General features: G+C 35.8%; 1 long non-coding RNA gene across 4 annotated transcripts in view; it reads right to left on the bottom strand.

Moving 5' to 3' along the window:
• The window catches only part of LOC111753436 (uncharacterized), a 118301-nt gene that overhangs the window by 92250 nt on the left and 12034 nt on the right, over positions 1-14017 (bottom strand). For 3 of the 4 annotated variants that reach the window (XR_010047648.1, XR_010047649.1, XR_010047647.1), the window contains exon 2: positions 13885-13975. This is a non-coding gene — a long non-coding RNA (uncharacterized LOC111753436). Of the gene's footprint in view, positions 1-1930; positions 2916-13884; positions 13976-14017 lie in introns of those variants that run through there. The other variant, XR_002788231.2, reaches the window with a different exon arrangement.

Below are 14017 nucleotides of genomic sequence, written 5' to 3'. Positions count from 1 at the left end.
AAAACATGTTATCCTCTCATCCACCCACTACTGAATTCACTCTTGCAATTGTTTCAAAAGCTCAGAAATTGTTGTCAGTTTACTTTCCAAAGGACTGAGTGTTTGTTTATGATGGAAAATCTCACGATATCATTGGCTCTTTTTCTCATAGCAAACACACCACATGTTTGATCAACAATTTTAGTACAACTCCTGGCATAGAGTATGTTTCCAGAATGCTTATGGCATTAAATTACTTGAAGATAAAAATTTCCAGAATTTTTTCATCAGAATCTATTGCACTATGAATAGAATGATACATTGTGGCTGATACATTGTGTCACCTTGATCAGTTTAGAAGTTTAACTAGGAAACTGAACAGGGAGCCAGGGTTCTTACTTTGTAAATATTCTCATCTTGTACACGGGAGGAGGGCAAAGAGATTTTGTGAGTACTATGCCAGCCCTGGAGGGGTTGTGGCCTGTGTACAATACAAAGGAAGAAAAAAGGCTTGCTCTCCCCTTTCTTTGCTCTGGCTGCTGCCTTGAAGTGTTGCCCCTGTGCCAGGCCACCCTGCCTTGGAGCCAGCTGACTATGGACTGAAACCTCCATAGTGAGCTAAATAAACCTTTCCTGTCTTCATTTTGGGTGTCAGGTATTTGTCCCTGCAATAAGAGAAAATTAACCAAGACACTCTCCTTCCTTTTCTACCTTAGGTAATGGTAGTTTAGTTCTTGCCTATTTTGTTATTAACAAAAGCTCCAAAGTAGGACACCTGCTGGCTTTCTCAGTAAGTATCCAGAATAGTATCTAGCACACAATAGGAGCTTAATAAGGGCTGGTGAACTAAACAAACCAAAATGCAGGAATATCCACCCATTTCATTCGAATTAATTTTTTCAGGCAATGAAACCTCTGTTAGACAAGAAGCTAACTCCATAATAAAAGGTTTTATGAAAAAAAAAAAGCTCATCTTCACAGTTTATCAATATGAGGGAACCTTAAAATTAAGTATAACTCTAAGACTTACCTGTAGATTTTTGCGTGCATATTTAATGAAGAAATTTGCTGTATAAATTTGGCTTTGTCCAGCAATATTAAATAGGTAAAACAAATGGCATGCATGTATTGATATGTGAAATATATATATACATGTATACAGTTATTTTTACTAGTGTTTGTAGTAAGGTTGAAAACTATTATAAATGTTTAATTTTTAAAAATTGTTACAGTAAGAAATACATTATCACTAGCCCCTCAAAATACTTCCATCACCCTCTCTTATCCCACCATTGCTGCACTTTGTGGAGCAGCTGTGGAAGTCCTCTTTATCTTTAATTATGCTTTCCTGGATACCTTGATGACCTAAATCAATTGAAAATACTTACTTTTCACGGTCATTTTGATTTTACAATATAGCCTAAAATCAAAACGTGCCAGATCCAATGAATAAGGCAGACAAGGAAACACCATGTTCTTACGAGCTTTAAATCGGATGGTACTCAGTAGCATTTATTGTTTTTTTTAAGCATAGCTTTTAAAGACACAAAATGGAACTTCCAGAACTGCTTTGAAAGTGGCAAGAAAGATGAGGTAAGTGTTTTCAAAGTAAGGGGGAGTATTCTGAGGAGGATTAATGGCAATGTGTCCTTTACTACAATATATTTCTAAAATGTAGACATTCACTGTAAATTTTGACCATTTTTTGTGTTTGCAATACATAATAGCATTGTTTGCTTGAGGGGATTGGTACATTTTATAATATACCTAGATCATATAAATAAATGAGTAAAAATAAAGGAAACAAGAAAGAAAGCTTTTTTACTTAATTCTTGAATTTCAGTCTTGAGATTCAGTTAGCTGGGGTCATTTAGAGTTTAGATCTATATTAGTTATACTTCTTAATTCATGTTCCCTCTAAATTTAATAAGTATGCTTTGTTCAGCTTTACCTCAGACACTGATGAAGACATTGGGCAGGCTAGAGCCAGTGCTAGATCCCATAAGTTTTAGTCTTCAGTGAGAGCCTCCAGCAAAGGTGACACTGAGCCGTCATCCATACAGCAGCTGAAGCAACACTGGCCCTAACTGAGATTGCACCATCTCATGCTGGGAGGCTATTTAAATGCTTTACTGAAATCAAAACACAGAGTTAAGCAGATCCAGCTTGATAAAACTTGTCTTTTTTCTAGGTCAAGATTGGTCCATTATCAGCAATTTCATATTGTCCAACCTAATTAAAAGCACGACCTAGTAGCTAGCTCTTCATTTGTTCACTACCAAGGCTTTCCTTAGAAAAATCTTTATTGGTCCTGTCTTGCCATGTCCAGAGCCTACCATCCTCCACCTCAAAAATCAAGGTATTTACCTACATCTACTCCGAATAATACCAACTTGCTTATGCAGATTCCCTCTGTATTTAGGATGCCATTTGCTTGACCCTAGAGATGAAAGCCCACTCAGTGTAACTTCTACCAGTGCCTTAGTGTGTGCCAAGCTCTTCTTTCTCTAAACTGTTCTATATTTATAGCCTGAATACTATATTCCTTATAGAAACTCAAACGCACATACAGGTCCTCAAACCCCTATTCCTCTTGGAGCTCGCTAAATGGCATTTACAATGCCTCAGTATATGTGAACATTAAGGGATATCTAAAAGCAAATAGTGCGGAGATAGTTTATACTATTCTGTGAACACCTTCCCTCATCCCTGAGTGTCAGGTGCCCTCAAAGTTAATAATATAAGCAAACCAAAAAGAAGAAATTGCATAAAGTAGGTTTGTATATGACCTTCAAATAAAGGCGAATTTAAGGGATCAGTGAAAAATATTGTGGAGATAGGTTCAAAGATACTGAATATATGAATTTGAAATGAATGCTTCAACACATAGGATAATTTAAAAGTTATGCTATGTGTTATAGACCAAAATTATGCTGGAAGAAATTAGGGGAAAAAAGTATAGAAAGTTATCTCTTATATGAAAAGCCCAAAATACAAATAAAGATCAAAATAAAGGATAGATAATTAGTAGGGAGATAGATCTTTCTCATATGGGAAGGAAATTAAAGATGAAGAGGGGTGGGAAAAAGTTTGAAAAAAGAATTAAAATGTGTCATATATGAGCACCAACTCCACAAAAGGGATATAACAATCGTGCATTGAGAACATATACTAACAAAAAGCAAAAATTGAAAAAAATAAATTGTTAACTATATACATTTTATACTGACATGATTATATCTACAGAGCTCAATAATACAAAATATTCAGTCTGAGTTTTTTTTTCCTGGTTGTTACTGTTTCATTTCATGATTATTGCTGAAAATAACTTTGTCAAATAAAAAGAGAATTATTTTAATAATCTGATTCCTAAAGCTATATGTCATAATATGCTAACATAATCCTAGTTCTTAAAACATAAAAAATGTAGCATCTATTCATAGTATGCTATAGAATTCATTTTTCTAGTTTCATTTTTTGTTCATTTGTTATTTGGGGATTATTAACAGAGGTCAGAAGTAGAGAACAGGCATGTTACATTATTAATGTGTTTACTATTTTTAAATACATGGAGGTAGTCTTAAAAAGCAAGTAGATCTATGCCTTAATGAGATCAAATACCTAATAAGTATTAATATCTATTATGAAGTTAGAGAAGGGAATTTATGGCTTTACAATTATCTAAAATTAGAAATGAGATTATTCTTAGACATCTTGGCAAATGAATGTTGGCCGCAAAGATTTCAAATGAGCTGTTTTAAATAAGTGATTCTCTCTAATGTGCAGCTCAACCTGAACAGGCAGTGCTGCTGGCACATAATTCATAGGTCACTTTTCATCCCAGCACAGTGATGCTGTGCTCTTTGTACTTGCGAATAAGACTTCTGGACTGTTTCTGTGTTCATTAAGCTATCGGTTATTCATCAAGTTTTCTAGTTTGTGGTTTCTCCAAAGCACTTTGCTTCTCATTCCCACGGAACCATGCCTCTGATCATTAGTAATAACACTATGCATTCAGAAAAGGGAGGAAGTTCCACAAGTCAACCTATCCAGGTGCTATCTGTAGGACTAGTAAAATGCACAATAGATAACCAGCCAAATCTATGGCTTTCAATTGGACTTAGAGACCACGTATAGATTTGAGATTTCCCTTCACTTGAAAACTTGGTCACCTTAAAGTGATTAACTTTCATATTTAGAATTTCTAAGTTCACAGCTGCTTTTCATTTTTAGATAATCAGGAAGCACATGCTTGGTCTATTGCCCTAAGTCACTTTCAAAGGCAACTCCTAAGAAGGATTAACAATGAGAACAAAGGTGACAAGTTGACCTTTACTGGCTACAAAGACTTTTGTCATTATACCTTTGTCAGCTACTTTCTGGTGTGTAAGAGAAGGATTTTTTCAATTTTCTTTCATTTATTGCTTCTAATATCAGTTCCAGGTCATTATAAATATTATTTTACAAATCTTCAGAGAGCCAGAGTTTGAGTGATGTTGCCCTTGAAATGCCCAGACCTTAATTCCAGCTGGAAAAATCAGGCAAAAACAAGAGGTTTGCTCCTGTGCTCTGTCTTTTGGAGAAATGCTCACCCTGCTGTTTGATAAATTAATAAAAGATAAAAATATGTTATAATCTTTGTCTACTTCCTAGCTATTTAAATCTGTGATGAAATTTACTTCAAAAGGGACCACAAAATTACACAAATATTTTCTAATTCTCCAAAAGCTACCTACAATTATTTACTAGTCTATAGACTGGCAAAAAGAAATATCAAACCTTTCAGAAATTACTAAACATTGCCGCCATAGTGACACTAATTTTTAGAAATCCAAAACACCACTGTGAGTTGCACAGGGTTCATAGGGTTTAGGTCATGAGTCTTATATCAATTCCAAATTACAACGGACCCAGCTCATCCATTGACCCACCTTTCAGTTATTCCCCAGTTTCTGAATGTGCAATTGAAATAGGTACTTGCGGGGCTGGAGATTTAGCTCAGCGGCATAAGCACCTGCCTTGCAAGCAGGCAGTCGTGAGTTCGATCCCTGATACCGATAAAAATGAAAAAGACAAAAAAAAAGAAATAGGTCCTTGCAATGAAAAAGTCCTTATAGTATGAGGGTCATTGTAATTTCTCTTCCCTACTGAGAATTAACCTGGGTAATTTTGGAAATCAGCACCATCATAAAAGTCTTGAAAAAAGCAAGGACTATGATACCTATCACATACCCATTTGACAATTCAACTTGGGCTGTGCAGTATCAGAAGAATTTTAGTTGAATGACTATAGATTATTACAGTCTTAAGTAGTGATTATAATTACAGCTGCTCACCCAAGTTCAGTGAGGCCAAAGGCAACTCCTAAGAAGGATTAACAATGAGAACAAAGGTGACAAGTTGACCTTTACTGGCCTTTACCTCATGGCCTTGGCTCTTCTCATTTTTATACCTCATAACTCACTGTCAAAATTGATAATACCCATCCTAGCAACACTGAGTACTGCTGGTTTGCAAGACTTAGTTCCCATGGAGAGAATGTGGCAATCAGGGGATACAATTGTCATATTAACAAAAGATGAGACTGCAACCTGGCCATTTGGTTACAGTAGCCTAAACTAAAAGATAACTCAAATAGTTTCTAAACTATTTGATTCTTAAAGGAATTCAGTATCTTCTACAACGAAACTATCTTTTAATCTACTGTGAGTATCAAAGCTACAGATTGAGAACTGAAGGGAAATAGTTAATAGTTGTTTTCTTACTGCTACCCATTTTGCTACAATCCACACAGCTCTTGAGAGTGCCCAGGTGAGGACCACGAAGGGTGGTGAGAAGATAAATAAAAGACAAGATACAGAAAGCTAGGATCACATGGATACTCCAGATGAGAGGAAAGGAACTGCCCCCTCACTGTAGGGACATTTATTTATATATTTAGCAACTTAATGTTACATGACACCCTGTTGTCTAGTAAGTTGCATGTATGGCAACCTAAGGGCAGATGTTTTGGGGCCTGGAATTATTGTTTTCTGCAGCTTGCCCCAGGTGGTCTTTGTTTTCAGCTCAGTTGCTAGGCTCCCACAGATGTAAATTTCAGCTTCAACAGCTCCCTACACATTCCTCTTTTCAGTTTTGTATTTTGCAAGTGATGGGTGGTCAGTTGAAGCCAGAGCGCTGTGTTTGGAAAACTCTGTAGTGATCCTTTTATTCTTGAACCTCCATTTTGAGTGAACTCTCATTTAGGCTGAAGATTTCCAGTCCAAGGATTTTAAGCCCTTTCCTTTACCAATTAAAACCCTATTCAGCCAATTAGTCTATAGCAGTAATTAGTTATTAGTGTAACCAGCAATTGTAAGAAGGTGTTAGTGATTTGAGTTTCTTCAGTAGCTATCATTTAGTATGGTATTGTTTATACTTCTTGTAATTGTACTTTCCTGCAGGATGTTCAAGACCAAGTTGAGACATGTTTAAGTTACAATTAATCTCTTGCTATCTATCAAGGTCAGTTAAGTCTTCTAAGGAATACCTTGGAACCATGGATAGCTCCTCTTAGCTCTTCTGTCAGTGTCAGTCATCTGGATGAGTCATGGTCATTGCTTGACCAAGGTGCTTTCTGTGAAAGCTTGGGAAACTTTTTTTTCTCCTGATGACTCTCCTTATGCACACAACATACCAATGATTGTTTTCCTATGTAGTCTCATAATCTTGATCAGAATACCAGGGACTCATTGAGTACAGGATGATGCAGAAGAGGTTCTCTAATGTCCTGGGTCTTCATTAACCTCAGAGGGCTAGAAGCAACATATTGGCTCTCCTCCTCATTAATCTATCTCTCTAGTATTTTGGCTCTAAATCTCAGTTTTTGAACATTCAGAAAAAAAGACTGATAACAGAACAGTGTACTGTACTGTTAAAGGCAGTAAGCTTAACATTACTCTCTTATCTAAATATCAAATACCTTAGAACATAAAATGGAACCATTATTTCATACTAACCATGGATATTTTAACTTCTGCATCCCTATAGAATGTTAACAGTTCCATATTTTATACAAAAAATTGAAATCAAAACCATACCAAATATTGTAACATAACAACCATGATAACTTGTTGTTATACACCTGAATTTCCATTTTGACATAAAATACTCCCTTATCTAGTAGATAAGCTTTTACCTAACTTATTTATCTTTAGTAGGATGTACATCTCGTAAGTTTTTGTAAAAGGCAGAGGTCTAAATCTGAAACACAAGTCTGTCACCAATGTAGCAAAATTTCCCTGAACTGAGAAAATGGAAATTTCCACTTGTGGCTCAGTTAAGGTTAAATACATCTCTAGTAGGGAAGGGTCCCCTTTGTGCCGCATCACTCCTTTCCTATCTAAGATCAAAGTCAGAGGACTTAAACTCCATTGGGGTTTCTGTTGTTCCATTCATCTTTTTCTTGCTTGGGACTTGTTTTTAAAATAGTGCTCTGAGCCAAATCTCTTGTGGTTATCCCAACAAACTTATGACCATTAAGACACTCTCTAGTCAAAATTCACAAAAATAAATACAGGAATCAAGAATACAACAAACATTTCCATATATATCTGTGGTTCTTGAAAACCTATTTGTCCCACGTTTTATACCTGATATGGGCTCAGTATTGATGATGCTATCCATACAACTCCCTCCCTTTTGTGGGCACATCATAGGTGCCCTTCTCATCTGCCAAATGACAAGTTTCCTCCAAAGCCAAACCTCTGTTCAGGTGTCATTTGCCACAACCCACACCACCCTTTATATTCCAGGGTGAGGACCATGAAGGGTGGTGAGAAACTGAAGAAATAAAGAGGAGACCGCAGAAAGCTGGAATCAGGTGGAGCCCTCCCTCCAGATGGAAGGAAAGGAACTGCCCCCTCAATGCAGGGGCATTTATTTATACATTTACGAACTTAATGTCACGTGATGCCCTGTTGCCTAGTTATCTGCATGCATTGCAACCTAAGGACATGATTTTCGGGGCCTGGAGTTATTGTTTTCCGTGGTTCACCCTGGGTAGTCTTTGTTCTCTGATGGCTGACTCCTGCAGGTGTGGTGAATTTCTAGCTTCAGCAATTCCCTACATAATTCACATTTTTTTAAGGTAAAAATATCACACTCTTTTAACCTCTGTCAAATCTTTTTTTTTTTTCTTCAAATAGCTTTACCATCAATTAATACACTAAGTTAATAAAATTTATTTAAGGGAAACAAAAAGTACCCCATTGTCTAGATTAGAGTTCATTAAGGAATTATAAGGATAGACTATACAATATTCTATATTTCAGTTAATTTTACACATTTTAGTAAGTTTGTGAGACTTTCTCAATCCTTAGGTTAGTTAACAAGCTTGTGACTTCTAAGCTCAAAAATGGGGGGCTTCTATTATGAAAATTCCCAAATTAGAGTTACCATGCTCTTTTTTGTTAACATATTACCACTATTTTTATCATTTTATATTATGATTCATTGATGTAAGCTTTTCATAAAGTTGCTATCATGACCCAAAGGACAAAAGTCTTTAGCTCCTCATGCAACTTTGATTTTCATGTTTTCCAGGGGCCAGACTGTCCTTGGAATAAAACTATCCAGAATGTGGTAAAATGGTTTATTTGCCAGTACATAGAGTTGTTTTTTGTTTTGTTTTGTTTCTGTTTTTAAATCTTTAGTCTTTGGGAGCTGATCTTTTTACACAGTGAGTTCAAGACCAGCCTGGGATACAGAGTGAAACCTTGCCTATTTATAAATAAATAAATAAATAAATAAATAAATTTTAAAAAGACAATGAAGCAAATGTCTCAAAATGTGACTCAATCAACGTTTTGGGACCCTCATGACCCAGTTGACTTACACATCTCCACCAGTATGCATACTCCTCAAAAAATGCAACAAGCATTCTGTGAGCCCATAGCAGGAATCAGGCACTTACTTTTCACAGAAAATATATTATCACCTCTATTGTATAAATATAAGCACCAGAAAGGCAAGTTAAACTATTTGATTGACATTAAGCAGTTAATAAGCAGCAGAGCCAGAATCTGAATTGGATAATCTTGCTTCTAAAGTCTGAGAAACTTAGAAACCATGCGAAGTAAATTAGGCCAGAGGAAAGAATCAGTGGAGAAGTACCTCCCTGACTCAAAATATAAATCTTCTTTAATTCAACTATGCAACACATCTGTCTGTGTGTAGCAGAGTACTTTTTTAAGATGGCATTATGCCTTTTGTCTGAGACATTCAAAGGAAACAACAAAGTGAAAAGATAATTTACAAAATGGGAAAAAACAGTTTGCCAGCTACAACTTGGACACAGCACTAATGTCTAGAATGTATAAAAGACTCAAAAAATTAGAACCTGCCTCCAAAATAGTGGGCAACTGAAATGGACACTTTTCAAAAGAAATAGCTCAGATGGCCATTAATTACATGAAAAATGTTCAATATCTCTGGCCATTAGAGAAATGCAAATTAAAACAACCCTGAAATTCCACCTTACCCCATAAAGAATGGCTATCATCACGAAATCAAGTACTAAAAATGCTGGTGAGGCCACAGGGAATAAAGGACTCTTCCATATTTTCAGTAGAAATGTAAACTAGTACAACCACCATGGAAATCAGTATGGAGAGTCCTCAGAGAACTAAAAGTAGAAATTTGATTTGACTTAGCTATTTACCTAATAGGTATATTCCAGAAAGAGTGAAAAGATATCATGTTACAGTTATACATGCATATCCATGTTTACAGCAGCACAATTCATAATATAGATCTTGTAAGCACACTGTATGTTCATCAACAGATAAATGAATAAAGAAACTGTGGTATTTATACACAATAGAGTACTATTCTACTCTAAAGAAAGATAAGTCTGAGTAACTTGTAGGAAAATACATGTACCTTGAGACCATAATTTTAAGTGAAATAAATGAGACACATAAGGTTAAATATCATATGGTTTCTCTTATTAGAAACCTAAGGTATAAGTAAATTAAAAAGCAAAATAAAAGATAGATATAGGAAACAGAGAGAGAGAGAGATCTTTTGCAAATAGAAAGGGAATCAATAAATTGAGAGAAGAAAGGAAAAGCACATAAAAAATTAAGATGTGTCATGTACATGTACCAACTACTTACAATGAATGTATTCCTTATGTATATACTAATATATAGCAATACATAGTAATACATAGCATACTAATTCCTTATGTACACACTAATAAATAGCAAGTTTTTCTACAAGTTTCAATAAAAGTGATAAAAAAATCATGATAAAAACATTATTGATTATAAAATCATAATGTAAGCACATTCACACATACATGCATTGTTTTTAAAAGGACAAGAAGATTTACAAATATTAGCTCAGACTAGTACCAATGTAAAAGTTTTTTTCCTTTATATAGTTTTATTTGTTCTCTACAATATACATTATGAACATCATTATATTTTAATAATAAATATTAGTTTTTGTCATAGTTTTTAGACTTTGTAAGAGAGACACTATTTAATTTCCAAAGATTCATTCTATGGAAAATTTTTTTCAGAATGTATAGTTATATTTACAAACAAGATTTATGTGAACAACTATAATTGCAATGTTACTTTCAGTAAGAGGCAAAACTGATATTATCTTATGGAACCCATCTATAAATTGTTATAGTGCTCCTGATCAGTTTATATATATCAATAATGCCTCAGAAAATTTGTCCCAAACTGATCATACAAAATTCTTGTGTTAAGTTCTGGGGAGGAAAAAGTAAATTAACTAAACCTCTTTGCTTCAGGCCTTTTTATTTTTTTTTAATTTATTTTATTTTATTTTATTTTATATATTTTTTTTTGATCAGGGATCAAACTCACTACCTCATGTTTGCCAGGCAGCTAAATCCTAGGCTCCTCAGTCCTTTTCTTGGAGTTAAATTTTGTTATAAAAGATGAGCTAAAAAGCTATTCACCTCCATCCCCAAATACACCCCTTGTCCCTGATGACAGCAATCAGCTCGGGGAAATAGATTGCAATAATTGAAACTACACACTTATTTTAGTCACATCCCATATTTTCCATTTGTCATCTTGTCAGAAGAGTATGTGAATCACAGCCAACCATTAATACACTGGAAAAAAATTTGTGTGAGCAGAACCAAAGTCTAGTTCAGTTTGTCACTCAAGGTAACATCATAATGATCCCAGTGGTTCCATTCCATTTAGACAAAGCCAAGAAATTACTCTGACATGCAGAAAGACATTTTCCTGTTCTGACTACTAAAACCTTCTCTTTGCTATCAAATTCTACAGGAACTGAATTGCTTCAGGATCACCTTCGCACTCTCATACTGCCCAAGTCAGCCTTTTACAAACCTGGTATTCATCAACACTGGACAGATTAACCTATATCATGCACTCATTTGATAAGAGAGAAAAACTATTCTCAGCAGTTTAAGGTCTCTTTTTTGTTCTCAACCATTAAAAAAATAAGTGGGATATGCTGTCACTAGATCTGCTAGTGATTTGGCTACAAGAAAAGCTTTCTTCCTTTGGTTTCAGACCTAAACTCATATAACTTCTTTTTTTCTAAAATCCACAGGACCATCTAGACTTTTGTGATGGTGTTCTCTTATTTGATTTGAGAGTGTCAAAGATAAAATTTTTACGTAAGACCTGACCCTGGGTCAAGTAAGCAATCCCAAAGTGGCATTGAAAGACAATAAAATCTTCCCACCAAAACCTGCTCTTCTGTAATTCTCCCAGATTCCAGAATATCACATCATTGTTTATTGCTCTGGGCCTATCCAAGAGCTTCTGATAAAAAGGTAAGAGTATAAAAGAAATAAAATAAAGGGATGAAAATTCATTAAGGTTTATTCTTATAATCATTTAAATTCCATGGGATGTGTTTTAGAAATACTCATGCTAGTTAGGCTGAGATTTGTTACTAACAAGAGATACAGAGCCTGAAACAGGACACTGTGTTCTGAACCAAGTTTATGAGTTTGAGCTTCAGTGAAGTGGTTAAGGAATACATTTAACAATTGTACTTAAATTATCTGCAAATTTCAAATAATGCCAAGCAAGATGGAAGTAAAAATAAGGTGGTCTCCCAGTTATTGAAAGGAGATTAGAAAGTTTTCCTACTGATCTAAAAAAGTAGTCTCTGGGAAATACAGAGGCCAAGAGTTCTTACTACTGTATCAATTTCCTTCTGGCTTCTCTCAGAAACAGAAAGAAAGCTCTGTAGGAAAGTAAGTTGTAATTATAAGATAACAGCTTCAGCAGTAGGCTATAGAAAAATACAGTTAATGAAATGATTCATTAAATTATAATACCCAAAGGCACTCCGTCATGGATGCTCAAGAGATTTTGGAACCACATTGGTCTAAAGAGCTAAGAAGAACATTCAACCCCACACCAAGAGAAGCTGTGACAAAAGGCTACAACTTCAATGGCAGGATTTCAAAGCCAGCATTTTTTAATAAGAGATTGATAAGAATTAAACAAAATTAAGGAAAAGAAACAGTTTTGCATGCATCGATTCTTTAAACTCTATACAACTTGTACAGTCTTGCCATACCCACTGCTTATTAGCAGGATCAAACCATGAAAGAGCTGACAAGGCTTTGCATGTACCACTTCTAAATTTTCATCTTTATCTGATCAAGCACCACCATGTAACTGTTTAGCCCAGACTGAGATCTTTCTGAGGCTTCTTATGCAGGGTCCAGATCCGCTATTGTCAGAAAACTCCACCCCCACATACTAATTAATTCAAATTCTTCTTAAGTAAATACAAATCGAAAACCATTTCCATGAGACAAATATTTGAAAACAGCTAGTATGTGCCCCCTGAGCCAACTGTTCTTCAGTCTGAGTAAGGTTCCTTCTATGATTTCTCATATAAAAAGCCCCTTGGTCTTCACGTTCTTCTGGTTACCTGTTTCTGAGTAAGCTCCTGTTATGGTTGTGTCCGGTTCCTCCCCCGCCAGCCTCATGCAATCATGGATGTGGCTGAATCTAGCATTTATGATTTGTTCGTTGTCTAGCACTGGGATTGGTGGTATGAATGCTGCACCCACCAGGGACAAGTAAGCAGCACACAGTATAAGGGAGGGAAGAAGGAGTGTGTTCCTCCTTTTGCCCTTTCATGCGGCTCTCAGATGCCATGAACAGCTGCCCCTCAGCCATGCCATCCTGCCTTGGAGCCAGCTAAGTATAGACTGAACCCTCCAAAAAATTGTAAGCTAAAAATCCTTCCCTTCCCTAATTTTGGGCATCGGGTATTTTGTCTCAACAATGAGAAAAAGTAACCAAAAAAGTTCCATTCTGGTTCTTTCAAAGTGTGACTCTAGAATGTTTGTTCCTAGAGTCCTGTCTTCAGCTGGGATAGAGGAGAAATGACCATGTTTTTCCTCCTGAGTAATATTTTCCCTATAAACCCAGGCCAAAGTTTAAGACAAGCAAATGCACACTGCTTCCTGCCTCATGTCTTGGTGATGCCACCTCTACCTCATTCTGTGACATACACTTAGTTTTCCCAACTGGGAAAGGAAACTTCCAAGTCTCTCTTAACAAGGGAAATTTAATCCAAGTCTTCCTTACCTTCTTATGTCGTCTGTGTTCACATTCTATCATCCAGAAAACTTCTGTTGCTGGCAATAGAAACACTGATATTTAGTTGTTCAGCTGCCTCAATAAGCAAAGGAACAGGCCTGAGACCTGGGTCTCTCATTTTCCTATTGATAATGTTGGACAAATGCCTTGCCTGACTTGCCACTTCATGTGAGAAGAGATGTGCTAGATTCTAAAACTCCAGCACCACATTTCTCCCAACTAGAGGTCATTATTCCAGACATCACTCTGTGCCCCTCCCTGGATATTTAATACTTACATGAAGAAATGCTGGCCACCTCTTCACCATGGCAATATCATTTCCTGCCTTATTTTACAGATGCATCATTTTGTTGTTCTCTGTATCCAAACTGACAAAGCAGAAACATAGAATCAAACCCTTATGAAATACT

The sequence above is a fragment of the Cavia porcellus genome, unplaced genomic scaffold (genome assembly GCF_034190915.1).
Source record: "Cavia porcellus strain 051 isolate PalLab524CR breed Dunkin Hartley unplaced genomic scaffold, mCavPor4.1 scaffold_5, whole genome shotgun sequence".
In the NCBI taxonomy this organism is placed as follows: domain Eukaryota; kingdom Metazoa; phylum Chordata; class Mammalia; order Rodentia; family Caviidae; genus Cavia; species Cavia porcellus.
This window is presented reverse-complemented; position numbering and strand designations above follow the sequence as displayed.